Below are 15,931 nucleotides of genomic sequence, written 5' to 3' on the forward strand. Positions count from 1 at the left end.
CTAAGCATATTTATTCGCTATATTATATATGTATATATATACATAAATAATTAGGTATACCTATACACATACATACATATGATGAAAAAGCACCAAACTGATCAAACCAAAACTTAATAATTAATATTTTTCTACACTAAGATAAAAAACATTCCGCTGTCGATTTGTAAATGCTCAATAATTTCAGAACTATTATTGACTGTAACAGCTTTGGCATAAATTTACATTAATTAATACATCTGTTTTATGATTAATTAATCAATGTAGACATTAGATTAATTAATTGAGTAAGTAAGTCAACTTGAATTTTAAGTACAGAGGCATTTATGCTGCCATGAAAAATTAGTATGTATATTATGCAACATGTATCTCCAAATGATAAACCTAAATAAATGTTTATGTGATGAATACGATTTGGATTATAAACATCAATTAATTTAAAATGATTTGCACAAACCCAAAAATAAATCGTTTTTCGACGAATGCAACGTCCTCTATAGCTAAAAATATTCGCTTTAATTTTATAGCCATTTATAGGCCATTTTGATATGATAAGTCTAATTATTCTACATGATATTTTTATAATAGATACAGTTTAAAATATTACAATTAGGTACACGATTATTGATATGAAATTATTTAGTCGAATAGTTAAATAATAATAAACTTATAGAAAATTGATTATAATTATATAAGAGAAATAGTAATTTTAATATATGATTACTAATAATTACTTATCGTGAACTTGTAAAATAAAAACACAGAGATCTTAAATCATAAACAAAATATGAAGTACAGCATTCGATAATCCGAATTGAAAACCAAATAAAGTTTTAAATAAATAATCACGCAAAGGAAGAAAAAAATGTGTTGCAGCGCGAGTTCGACTCAGATGATACCATCTTTTTTTAAAAAAATTGTAAGTTTTTGGATTAATATATATTCGGATCATCAAGTCTCTACTTTATAGATACTTTATAGCTAGAGGGAATATTCAAAACTTACATCTAACAATCATCATAGCTTGGTGTATTTTTGGTAAGTATAAAATTCGGTATAAATTTCATTCGAGCAATCTTGATTAAAAATCTTGTAAAAATTATAAAAGCATCTACATTTTACAAATTTTTGTAACACGTCTTTTTTATTGCTAAATTACTGTTATGAAAAATTTATTGTTATAAAAGCTGTATTATTTTATCTATGAGAGAGTATAAATTACTATCAGGGGCTTAATTTCATTGGGTACTTTTAGCATTTATTATATCGATTATACAAAATTGTTAATCGTGTATTATTGCAATTATATAAGCTATAATATATCATAGCCATTTTTTAATACTGGGTATTATTCATCTTTGAAAAACTCGAAATAATCGATGGTGAATACTATATTTTGAAACCGAATAATTGTTTAAGTTTCACACATTTTAATGTTTTAAATTAAATTAAAATAGTGTTGTACATATTGACAAAGTACTTGATAATTAGATAAGATTGCCACGCATAATCAAAGATTGACACGTGACCACCAATAAATAAAAAAATCGTTACAATTGTATTTTCTCTGGTACCGATATCAAATTGATAATGTTTATAACAATAAGCATCTAAATTATGTATCACGTCAAACATGTCAAGAATGTGTGAATAGAGTACGTCATCTTGAATAAATTCCTAAAATAATCTTAATTAAATAAAATTAATTATCTATACAAAACATAGACAGGGTACTAATCTCTAGATGTGTGTGGCTGGCAAGAGTTTTCCAGAACGGATTTCCAGTTGCCGTTCTTTCGGATTTCATAATTTTCCGGTTGCACTAAACGCTACGCGAAATGATAACGAGTAATTGTGAACGACGGATCGATGAAAAGTTACAAAGTCTTCGCTCTATCCATTAGATCGCTGATGAATCTCTGAAAATAATTAAATAATATATAATTTTATTCTTAAGATAGAACATTTTGGCCACCTCAATCAGTTACTAGGAAAATACACCTATCCTCCTACACCTATCTATACGGAAGATAGACTCCATAAAAAAACGTGTAATTCGAAATATTTACTTTTACATGAAAAAAAAAACTGTGCTAAAAACATGCTATAAAAAGCCTTTTTTGTAATAAATTACAAAAATATTATTTTTTTAAATACACATATAAAATTTAGTTCTGATCATAAATCGGGGGGTTCCCATCTTATCTACGTATTTCCATCATAAACATAGACTACCAAGAATTCAAAATCATGCGAATATTGATTGTAACCGTCATGAAAAACTAGAAAAAAAAATGAAACCCAGGGCTTTGGTGATCAACCGATTTTCAATAATTCAAAAAACATTCGATTCGTATTGATAAGGAGACGTGTTGATTAGTTTTAGGCGAAGACAAGATTAGCCATTCCGAAGATACGGGGCAAAAAGTGCCAAAAACTGTAACTCAGTTTTTAAGAGAACGGAGCGTCCGATTTTAATAATTCAAAAAACATTTTACTTGTATTGACAAGATTAATAACTGATTTTGGGAAGGCAGTTTCAGCGGTTATGGACTCTCAATAAAAAAGTTAAAAAAATGTCATTTGGCAGTCAAAAATGTTCATTGGACATATGTACATCAAATTATTAGATATTTTATAGAGATTTTAATAATGTATAAATATTTTGTGTAATTTTTTTTGGGTTTTGTACCAAGATTTTTTATTACGGTACGGGAAGTTCCTGCAATTCGCCTTAAGGCACGATGCCATGCAACCCACTAGTATCTTATTATTTTTGTTCATTTGAATTTTGAAACCTAAATCGTAAATAACATTTTTAGAACCACAGTCAAAAATAATGACACAATTGCGCTAAGTTTTTAAGAATTAAGACTTTTTGTCCAACTATAATCTTAAAATTTTCAAAATTGATTGACTTCGAAAACCCGTTCTTTAAAAAATGTACTAAAATTCCTAATGAATGAATATTGTATTGTATTAATAACATTAAAACAAATATTATAAGGTAAATTATGTTAAGAATATAAATACAGTTATTTATAGCATTACTTTTGCTTTACAAACACAACAAAAATTACCATAGCCGGAAACCCTTTCACATAAAATAATATATAAACCATATAAAGCACCATAATCAAATCCGGTGTGAACTTTTTCGTACCCCATGTGCGGTTTTGAATATCTGATCACTATCCTCTCATCCGTCATAAAGCAATTCCAATTTTATTCAAAAACCGCATTTGGAAATAAATCTTGATCAAAGTGTTTAATTTTTGCCGGCAATAATCGCCACACTAAAGGCGACGCATAATTTTGATTTGTATTGGCGGAAACACCGGCTATGAGGTAAACGAGGACATAAATTCATAAGCTAATATGTGTGCAAGAGACACCCATGATGAGAATAAACAGACAGTTGGATTTTAATTTACTCAATTTTATTTCATAAACAAACGATAAAAATATCAGGTGAATGAGAAATGAATTATTTAGGCTGTGGGATTTCAAGAAGATATAGAGAAACGAGTATTGGAACCAGAATTCCTAAATTGGGGTTAGCATAAAGAAATGCTTCCAAAATTTGAACTACTATCCAGTGCATTGCGATTGCCTTAATAAATTAAATATAGGGACCAATTCTGCCGCATAACAGATCAATATTATGGCAAGGCTATGTTATGAAGAACTTTCCATACAAATTAGTTCTAAATATTGACACAAGTCATGCGATTTTGTCAGGTTGTCATAAAAAACGATTTTAGATAACAGGGTCTTTCTGACTTAGGTTCATAATATACGGGTGACGTTGCAGTCTATGTGTAAAACGCTTGAATCCACAGCAAATAGAAGACATTTTGACAGTATTCAGTATGATTCAGTAGTATAATGTATAGAAGTTGGAGCTTAACATGGCCTTGCCATAACATTTGTCTGTTATGCGACAGCGTAGGACCCAAAGATTTTGTAAACATAATAAGTATATAAATGTTTGTATGAGTTTTGAGCTTTTTCTAGCAAAAGAGATAGTGTCATACATTAATTCCAGAAAAATCAGTATTTAAATATAGTGTTTGTAAACATAGTAGATTTGTAGATGTTACTATGAATTTTACTAGTTACCTATGATTTTCAAACTCAGTCCATATCAACAAATTGAAATAACAAAAGTAACTGAATAATTGTAATATTTTAAGAAAAAATCTCGATATAAAATCGTTTAGACTATTCTGACCTTTTAAAGAAGAGTTTATCAATAACTGTGTCATCCATCAATCGTCAATCTCCATCATCATTTCATATTCTCAATTATCGAAATCTAAATTTTTATGTAATATTGCCACAAAGTCTCTCATTACAAGCTGGTTCGTCTTATGTGGTCCAATAAATATAATCAACTGATAAACCAATATTTATATAAGTAAGATTTAACTGTAAATCAGAAGATAATAAAAATGATATATTGTTGTGAAAAATGATTATGCATATGGCACATGATTATTCACAAGTTTCTAGAAATATAAATACATATATACAAACTTATGTATATAAATCTATAAATTATTACATATAATAATAAAAATGCGTGAAGCAAAATGGTGTAATTTTTAGAGTTGAATTAAAAAGAAAAGATTTAACTATCTAAAAGCCAAAATAAGATGTAATAATGTGTAAGAAATAATGATTATAATTAAAAATGGCCTTAACTTGTGTAAAAATTATTTATAATTTAAATTTAAATGCATTTAATGCGTATTTTTATAATAAATAACTTCCAAAAATCACGCACTGTTTTACTTGATCATACATATATTCATCTTGCATAATAATTAACACATTAATGCTAATTTCTTGCAAGTACAAAGATTTAATGTCATGAGGCTTGAAAGCTAAAATTTCAAGTGTTTGAAATTTATTTCACTATTTTAAAGTGCAGTAGGATATATGAAGTATATCTCTGTTGATGCGATCAAAATAATTAAACTTAATTAACAAAACGTTTCTGTGAAATTACCTACAAAAAATAAAAAAAAATGTTTTAATCTAATAATGACTTTATTAATGTGAATTTAAGTGCACGTTAAAGTAGTTATCTATTAAATATGGTAAAAAACAAAAATGTAATTATATTGTTATACATGCTACTATAACAAGCAATGGCTCTAAAAGGAAAGTTTTTCATTCACACAAGAATGATTTTACATACGTTCCATTCAAAACAGTGAAAATAGTCTTGAACGAAAGATGAAAACAAGATAATTAAAAAACGAATTTTTACTTACAAGATTTTTCATAATTATACATGCAACATAGAAAATAACATGGATTGTTCAAACAATTTTGTATCACATGAACTACATTATAATTAAAAATTAAAAGTTATGTGCTTTTCGTTGATGTATTGAAGTTATTTAATATAATTTATATAAATTATATTGAAATATTAATAAATAATATTGCAAACATATATTATTTAGCAATATCTATAGCAGAATGAATCGAGTAGAATTTTAGCCAAAAGGGATTTTTTTATATAAGTCGGTTCATCGTGTAAAAGCGAAATAATAGTGCTCAAAAAATATTTAATTAAAATATTAATGTTAACTTATTAAGTTATTTAAAAATAGCCAATTTCATTTTTTTTGGTACTGGTGTTTGATCAAAATTAGAATTTTTTTTGCTGCTCGTTCAATATATGTAAAAACAAAATCGTAGTACTGAAAAAAGTTTCAGATATTTCTGAACATTTTGGTATACCTTAGAAAACATAGATGTATGTGTGTGTGTGCGGATACAAATTTTCATTGACAATTTCGAGAACACCGATCAACCCATTTGAATAATTCAAAAAACATTCGATTCGTATTGATAAGGAGACGTGCTGATTAGTTTTTGGCAAAGGCAGGTCTAGCCTTTCCGAAGAAGGGCAAAAAGTGCCAAAAACGGTAACTCAGTTTTTAAGAGAACGGAGCGTCCGATTTTAATAATTCAAAAAACATTTTACTTGTATTGAAAAGATGAAAAACTGATTGGGAAGGCAGGCCCAACGGTTATAGACTCCCAATAAAAATAAGTTAAAAAATGTCATTTGACAGTCAAAAATGTTTATTGGACATATGTACATCAAATTTTCATATATTTTATAGAGATTTTCATAATGTGTACACATTTTGTGTAATTTTTTTGGGAACCGTACAAAGATTTTAAATGACGGTACGAGAAGTTCCAGTAATTTGCCTTAAGGCACGATGTCATACACCACTAGTTGGTTTTGGTGTTTGATCAAAATTAGAAAATTTTCCTTCTGCGGTTTTCCCACCAGCTGCGATGTCTAAATGGTAAATAATATGATGTTAGATCAATATTAGTCCGCCATCCTAGAAAACAAAGCGTGCTCGGGCGACTAATGAAACAGGTTTCTATGATCTGATGACACTTAAACCGCATCGGTTGTGTTTCTTAAATGTGTGTTCTGCGGTCAATTTAATGGGCGATTTTTTCATCGTTACTTTTAGTTTTATGTCTATTGCTAGATGATACCGTACAACGTGCGTGTGGCCTGTGCTGGAAAATCGAACTACCCAGAAATTGACTGATAGACTGATAGACCCCAATGCAATTCACATGCACATAATTGATTCTTTTTATCTTAAGCTATACAACTCTTGAGCTATTTCTTCATTTGTGTATTAAGTTGGGAACTAAGTAAGTGCGATTTTCAACTTAGATGGTTTACTGATGAAGTAGTCCAATTTTTTGCTAAAGAATAGTAGACAATTTTGATAAGTAAAAAAATTTTTTGATCGATTGCTTAATTTTTGTATAGCGTTGGAGAATGGACAATTATGAAAATTTTTGTCACATTTTGGTTTTTTATTTCTGCTAAGTTGAAAAGGCATCTTAAACTCACAAAGTTTTGAGCAATTTATGGTAACGAAGCCAAAAAAATGGCAATCTCAAAATTAGTTTGGTTTCGGTAATTTTTCACTCAAAAATAAGAAACGCTCTGGCAGTACAGTTGGAGTTGATGACAAAGAAATTATCAACTTTTCCTCTTACCATCCAACCAAACGATACATTCTGATGTCTATATTGAATAAGTAACGAAATATTGGAAGAAAAACGGCCTACATTAACAAATCAAAACTGTGATTTATTCCATTATTGACATCACATATCTTTAGACACACTGCAAAAATGATTGCAGATGTTGGGAGATTGGTTGGAATGTTTTGCCACATCTATCCATCATATAGTCCTGACCTCACACCATATGATTATTTTTAATTTGGAACTTTACAAGACTCGGTAAATTAATAAAAAAAATATGATGGTGTCAAATTTTACCTGATTCAGTTATGTAATAATAATTCTGCTAAACAAAACTAGAAGAGTTATGAAAGTGGGGTAATGAAGAAGTATGATAAAAAGTCAGTGATCAAAATGGACAATGCATTTCAGAATGAAGTCATTTACTTCCATAAAAAAATGACCGATTTTCTCCGCACTAGCTTAGTTTCCAGCCTAATAATATTATTACGCTTTTTCTGAACACCAGTCAGAATGTTGTCAAAGTAAACGACAAATAATTCGTTAAAGTGTGGTTGCTATTTTTATTACTATATTACTGCATGCTAAGTGGTTAACAAATCGTATTATATGAGATTAAAAAGTAAGTATGTAGAAACTAATTAGTAACATTAATCAGTAACATGTACTAATAATGTTCTCATTATGAAACCATAAGATTATAATGATGCTTATAATTTGCCCAAAAATGTTTCTAATTACCAACTACACGTGTAAATAATACTATTTGAAGGTAATTAAATATTACGTTAAAATACTATTTGAAGGTAATTAAATTTTCAATATTACCTCAAGGTAATTGCATTTTAATAATGCACACAAGTTGAGTAACTGGTGCAAAAGATAAAAAAATCGAACAAAACAGCTTTATTTAATACTGGCACAATTCTGTGGATCCACGAGCCCGAGATAAATAACGGTTGGCGCCAAATGCCCTAAAACTCGGACATTGGAGATTATCGATCGAATATTTCGACTCGAGACATATAGGTATATATGGCAAGATGCCGTTCTCAACTACCGTTAAAAATAGAAAGGATTGTTATTTTCTGCATTCTTAATAAATACGAAAAATGCTCATAATAAAAATGCGATTCTACAAAGTCGTCAATCTGAAGTAATAGGTACTCACTTTCCTCGCGTTACGAGAGTGAACTTATCAAAATAATTTACAACATTAGAAATGATAAATTTGATGATTTATTATTTATTGTTCATTTGATATTTAGGAGCACTGAATTAATGCACTTTCTAGTGATGCGGATCATTAATTCATTAATCTTGTTATTGATAGTCCATTTTTTGAATCAGATATATTATATAATACATTTTTATTTAATTTACATTGTATCTGCATAAATCGTTTTTGCTTAAATGATGCTAAATTATTTACTATAATTAGTTCAATTTTTTCTCATTTAAAATAATAGAATTAAACTAATTTATACTATGCTCTTTTTGGTTAACACAGTAATAATATTTTACAGGATATACTGATTGGAAAATATTATATAACGTGAGAGCTGTTTGCCAATAACGTAATATATTTATTTTACGTGTACATGTTTTGCTTTGTTTCATCAATAAATATAACTTATGTAAATATTTTTCGTATTTTGAGGACACGAAGTACTTAAATGAAGTAAATACTGGAAAAAAACATTTTAGTTTCTATAAAAACTAATTCTTCATAAATTGATACATATTGGTTCTGGAATAATCCAGATTTTTATTGCTAACACACTTGATTTTATTTTACTTTTGAAGACATGATGCATGGAAGACATTATATAATGATTTAAAGGAATGTTTAAAGGAATAATCTAGAACAGTTCATTTAAATTCAACAATAAAATCTGCAATCTATGATTGAAAAGAATTGTAAATGAATAGTAAAATATTTAGTTAAATATATTAATTTCTGACACAGAAATATTCAATTACATTACGAAGATAATTTATTATACAGAATCAAAACTCGTATATAAATTAAGATTTAATCAATAGTCAGTTTTTGTGCCATAAAAAAATTATATATGCAAATTACGGCTTCGAACTATATGGGACCCATTTTACGATCCATTTGTCTAAAAATAAACGTTTAACGCGATTAGGAATATGAATGAGGTGGCCTCAGAAACGAGAATTTATAGAAAATAAGCAGAAAATTGTATATTAATAATAAAATAATACTCACGCTTATTTCTTTCTGTGGTTTCTTAGACTCGGCTAACAGTTCCTGTAATAATTCGTTTTATATTATATTTGTTGATATGGTAAAAGGAAACATAAAAAAAATTTTTCAAGACTTGTGAAAAAAGTATACTGATCACAATTACAAAAATCAGTAATAGTGACCATGATAGAATGTAAGTTCATATCATATTCTGATTCACAGATAAAATAAAATCATAAATAAAAAAATACATCATAAATTAAAATTAGAAAAAACCATAATAATCAATTAAATTTTCATTGACTTTTCTTTCAAATACTTTTAAAGTTTTCCCTTGTTTGTCTTGTCTAGTGCACAATTTACAATATTAAATAATTATCGTTAGAACTAATATGAACATTTATGAAATTATTTAAAAATAATAATGTTTTAAAAATCATTTCGACGAAATAAATGCAAACAAAGTGAATAACATAAAAAAAAATGTCTAAAACGTTGCTACTAGTAATACATGGTATGTAATGTATTTAAATTCGTTTTTGTTAATTATCGATGAAAATAAAATGAAGCAACTTAAAAGTAAATACTTATTAAGTACTGCTAATTAAAATATGGCTTCTTAAAAGTCAATCATGACTTTTTTTTATTTATAAAAAATGAATTTAAAAAAAGTCAATCATAATTTACAATCGACATCAGAACTAATTATTATTATTTTGCTTTATTTGATTAAAAAATTAAATAAACATAATTGAGTTTCTAAGATTGTTATATTATTTTGAATAATATTTAGTAGATATAATTCAAAATAGTATAATATACTTATATTTCATTAAAAATAGATAAATTATTTTCAATTAACTTGAGTACTAATGAAATAAGTGAAACAACATAAAATTAAATATTGATCTAGTACAAATTTTATCTTAATGGACATCGAGAACAAATAAGAATATTAATTATTATTTAACTTTTAGTTGCATTTCAACAGAGCCTCGACGTTCTTGAAACTGGTCAAAAAATTGTATAAAAAAGCAAAATCTTGACAATGACAAATAGCGATTATAGATTACAGTCGATATTTCCGGTGATCTGAAGGAAATGCGATAACAATATTGTATTCCTTTTTTTATCATTTATAATCGGTTTGTGGAGTTCGCTTTCAAAGAATTTGTAAAATTCACAGAACTTCTTTGATACAATATCTCGATCTCGTCAAAGTTTATTTATGCATACCGCAAGCGACAGAACTTTGAAAAAGTATATGATGAATCATATAAATAAATGTATAAATAATATAAATATTAAGTAATAAAAATATTAAATCAAATTGTCTATCAATTTTCAAAAAAAAATTGCATTTAATAAGGTACAAGTATCGTACAGAACGCAGAACTAATTCCACACGTAGAATTTATATGCGAGTATAAAATGTAATTGATATGGTAAAGGATAATTAATTCGTAGTATTTTTTGATATCAGCATTTGCTTGCCACAATGTTAAATTAATATGTAAATTTATAGTTCCATATTATGTAAAATAGCATTTTAATATAAAAAAATATAAATGGATAAGTAAATAAACTTACATTGAGGTAAGCTTTACGAACTTCATCGCTGGCCATATCGAGAAGTTCATCTATATCTACATCTACAGCTTCCGCCTGCAATAAAAATAATAATTAGTAATATTATTAAAATAATGAGTAATATTATTACAATATTATTTTTTTGTTTTATTAAAATCATTTAATTATAAATAGTTGTAATTCATAATCAAAGTAATTATCTTCAATGATAAACACCATCGCAACTCGTAATTTATTTATAAGCATGGGTCGATTAAACTAATATTATCGTTTTTCTTAAACTTGTTTCAACACACAATTCATACATCACCGAGTTTATATATAGAATAAAAAAGAAAAATATAATACGACAAACAAAACAACATCATAAATTATTTGCTCCTATAGAAATGAGTACTTAAATTCTCGATGTGACTATACTTCGTCTCATTATACTGTCACGTGCAAACAATAGAAGAATAGCTTCAAAACCCATCTCTCCGAACAAAATTAACGTATGAAATAGAATATATGCTTACCGTAAAATTAAATGTCGAAATATTAAAAACCATAGCATTTTTTATAGAATTTGTATACAATTACACGAGGTTTTCAACGATTAATTGTATGGTAATTCGTGGTTAAGTGCGTTTACTATAAAATACAGTCAACGGTAACAACAATTAATTGTTTTACTCTAGTATTTCTATAAGAGCGCACACAGGTCTTAACAATTTATAAAATTTCCATGTATTTACTAGGATTCATAATATTTGATGTTATATGCAAACTTACAATGCAAACAAAACAATTTATCAACTACATATTGAAACATGATATTTTGTTTAAAATTGCAATGTGATATTTTTCGTTGCAACCTTACATTTCTTATTATAAAAGAATGTTTTCTTATTATGAAATCTGTTCAAATAAATAGTACTAACTCATTCAAATCTTAAAATACATATTTAACAAAATATATTATCCAAAAGCTATAATTTAATCCATTAATAATAACAACTAAATACTAATAAACTTTACTGCATTCATATCCCTGACGTTCCACGCCCATTTGAAGATTTTTGGCGCAGTCATTAAGAACCCAAAACATCAATCATGTGTAATCACGAAATTAATAATTATGAAAAACAAAAGATTAAATTCTTCGTGTATGCGTCAAGTAAAACTTTTAAATTATCGGTTATCATTGCCTTTCTTTTTTTTGAGTTCCTGAATATTTAGTAAAGGAATATTTTTATTCGGATGTTCAGAAAATGATTCATAGCAGGGCGCATTCCTACATTGAAACTGAACAGAAAATTGATAAAAAACATCAAGTATGTTATTAAGGAAAGTAAAAAAATAATTATTGGTAGTAGTAAATGATTGAAACTTTTAATTAATCTAATTTTTTGTTGTTAGGTTCCAACTAGCTCGTGGATTCTTCAATTGCCTTCAATGGAAGATAATACTTTTTACTTACAACAGTAAGTATCCATCAACTCCTTAAGCTTTTTTGATCTCGCAAGTTGCGGAAGACATTTGATAGAGACGTGCGTGTGAAAGACGCACAAAAACAGGTCAAGCACACACTCCCGTGTTCACAGAAGTATGTTAATTTTAGCTTGACCACAGAGTAAGCACGAGAAGGTAACATTTAGTGTCACTTCTAGATTTTATTGAAGCTTTAATACTGTATGTATGCATTGTGCAATTAACAAAAATACAGTAAATGGAATACTGAAATATAAAATCAGTGTGAAACTGATAATTATGTGCCACCAGATAGTGCAGAGTATGCAGACATAACTATATAGTCATACATGTAATGAAAAAACTTTGCATATTGTTTCATATGGTATAGAAATATCGGTTGACTATTGTCAATATATAGATATCTCTATCGATGCATAAAGCTGTAATTAAAATCACCATACGAGGTCTGTTCAAAAAGTACCCGGAATTTTCGTTTTTTCAAAAAAATATTTATTTATTCGTCTACATTAATGTGGTCCCCTTCAAAGTAGTCCCCCCCAGATATAATACACTTATGCCAGCGTTTTTTTCCAATTTTCGAAGCACCCTTGATATTCACTTTTTGATATGTCCTTGAGCACTCTCAGCGATTTTCTTCAATCGAGGAAAACCGCCGTCCTTTCATGGGTCTCTTCAACTTGGGAATAGGAAAAAGTCACACGGAGCCATATCTGGTGAATTTTTGCACTTTGCAACACTTTATTTCATTTTTTACGCAAAATTTAATACAAATTCTTTGACTTTTCAATTCTTCCATTGTAAAAATCGCCGAGCTCAGAAAAACACGTCGAACCTTAGCGACTACCACAGACAAAGTAAACAGTGAATATAGCTGAAAATTTCATCATACTTTAGGGGCATGTATACCAACACAATAAAAAAAATTTTGACAATCAGACACTCCAGACCCGCGAAATTTAATTATTAGTAATTCCGGGTACTTTTTGAACACACCTCGTATACACATCAGATTTAAAAATGATAAATACATTTTTGACATCAAATGCGTATTTCATTCTACCTACATTCATACAATTGAATCACCCACGCCAATAACTTAAAAAATACAATAATGCTTAATATGGTATTCATCATTTAAATATGTATATATATGAGGAAAAAACTAGGTTTGCACAACAGAGTATTTTAATTATAAAATAGTTTGCTCATCTTCATATATGTGAAACAAAAGCTAATAAAAACGTGAGTTTTTAAATAAATGGACTAAAAACGAAATCTATTTTTTATGATAGATCACGCATTCTTCACATAGATGCTCATAATAATGAGCAAAAATTCACTTTCTTTGTTTTTAATCATAAAAATAGAACAATGCATCCGAAATATTTAAAATTTCACATACAATTTATTCAAAATAATGAAAACTGCTCTTGTGTATTGAAACATTTTTAATTTTAACTAATATTCTTAATTAAGCTACGGAAGAAAAAGTTTTTTTCGCAAAACTAAATTTAGAAAAAATGATGTGTGCGAGAGAGAGATTTAAAAATTCAAACACTATTAAAAATATTGGATGGAAACCGCGTTGATTAGTACATGGTAAAGATGTAATTAAGTAATAATTACACTTAATGATTGTAATTAAGTATGAAATAAAGCATTTTGACGCTTTTAGTAAAACTTTATATACCGATAAAATTCGCAGTCTGAAATAACACATCAAGTTATTAAAGGCCAGCGATAAGCAATTGAATTATAAACATTCATCAATGCTATTCTAATCAAAATCCGTACTGAAACATGTACGTTCTATGTATTTTGTAGATAGCTACTGATCACAGTTGACGCCCACAATCAAATAAAATACAATTTAGCACAACATGAAATGGGTGAAAAGAAGTTCATCAGTTCTCAGTTCTTATTTATTAAGATAATTATGTATCGGTATCCGGGAATTCATGAAACTTGCCTTAAGACAAAATGCTACTTACAACTAGTTTTTTTTACATACTTTTTAACTCTTAAGCTTTCTACGACACATTGTTTATCCATATAAATGCAAACGAATAGACATACGAATAGAACTTTAAAAAATTCATCAATGCGATTCTAATCAGAATCCCTACTGAAACATATGTACGTTCTGAGTATTTCGTGGAAAGCTACTGATCACATTTGAATAAAATACATTTTAATTAAATAAATTTAGCACAACACGAAATGGATGAAATGAAAATCATAAGTTCTCAGTCTTATTTATTAATTATGTATCGGTATCGGAGAGTTCATGCAACTTGCCTTAAGACAAAATTCTACTTACAACTAGTTGTATTACATACTATTTAATTCTTAAGCTTTCTACAGAGTAGAAAAATAAAATAAAAAATAAATTAAAATACTGCAACTAAAACATTAATACAACAAAGTCTTGAAAGCCGCTCCAATTAGCATCGCAATTACAAGTAATGCTATGGGAATATGAATATTTTCTCTCCTGCAACACTTCCATTACAGCGTTATTATATTTACACCTTAGTCATTGTCTATGAAAATATAAATCTTAATAATTTTATGCATATTTAAAACAATGCGAAAACCTCCGACTTTCTGTAATGAATATTCATTGAGCAAAAATTCTTCGCTACGTCTGGACTGTTGCTAGTTCCCACTCTCGATTATATTTTTATTATGATGCATTTATTTATTTTTTCCTACTGAAGGTGTAGCGGGAGTCAAGAGAAGCTAAGTGTAGAGAAGAGAAGGCTCAACAACAACAAAAGCGTGCAAAATTGCATTCGTGCGCGGATCGCATCATGCGCCGGGCTATTAATCGGACAGGGGTAGCGAAATTGTTTAATATTGACTGCCTGCAAGTATCGGACAGGAGGGTGATACCTTTAGAAGAAGAACGATAATTTGATTAACTAGATCATTCGAAACAATCAGCAATATAGGTATTTTCATAGAAATTATATTGTTGATGTGTTTAGATATTGATCAGTGTCGCAGAAATTTTATGAAACAGATCGTAGAATTTGAGACCCTGTAAAAATTTTGAATATTGGTTATGCCACAAGATAATGATATAAGCTAGTTGGTATTGGTATTTTGCCTTGAGGCAAGTTAAATGAACTTCCCGATTTGTGTAAATAATCGACTTAATTCATGATAAATTAATTTATGAGTAGTTAAAAGTATTCGAAGTGGATTTATTACACATTATTGAAAATCGAACACGTCAACCCGGTCGGAGTATTTCTTAAAAGCAAATTTTCAAAAATCAATAATTTTAAAATTGAGCCAGTTTTTTGTAGGACTTCAATTGTTTAGTATGTTCATTAAGACCAAGCATTTATCGTTATACCAGGTAAATAATCTAATTTTAATAATCGACTTAATTCATGATAGATAAATTAATTTATGAGTAGTTAAAAGTATTCGAAGTGGATTCATTAAACATTATTGAAAATCGAACACGTCAGACCGGTAGGAGTATTTTTTAAAAGCAAATTTTCAAAAATCAATAATTTTAATAAATGTGCCAGTTTTTGTATGACTTTAATTGTTTAGTATGTTCATTAAGACCAATTTTAATTTTAA

General features: G+C 28.1%; 1 long non-coding RNA gene across 1 annotated transcript; it reads right to left on the reverse strand.

The window, feature by feature from the left end:
- Positions 1–1,571: 1,571 nt before the first annotated feature.
- LOC113380967 lies at positions 1,572–10,931 on the reverse strand. Its single transcript, XR_003367497.1, has 3 exons — positions 10,856–10,931; positions 9,287–9,328; positions 1,572–1,919 (listed from the first exon to the last, which is right to left on the reverse strand). It is a non-coding gene; the product is annotated as an uncharacterized LOC113380967 (long non-coding RNA).
- Positions 10,932–15,931: the final 5,000 nt, after the last annotated feature.

Source organism: Ctenocephalides felis, unplaced genomic scaffold (assembly GCF_003426905.1).
Source record: "Ctenocephalides felis isolate EL2017-DRISC unplaced genomic scaffold, ASM342690v1 CF-g0.4_SCAFFOLD_02492, whole genome shotgun sequence".
NCBI classification, from domain to species: domain Eukaryota; kingdom Metazoa; phylum Arthropoda; class Insecta; order Siphonaptera; family Pulicidae; genus Ctenocephalides; species Ctenocephalides felis.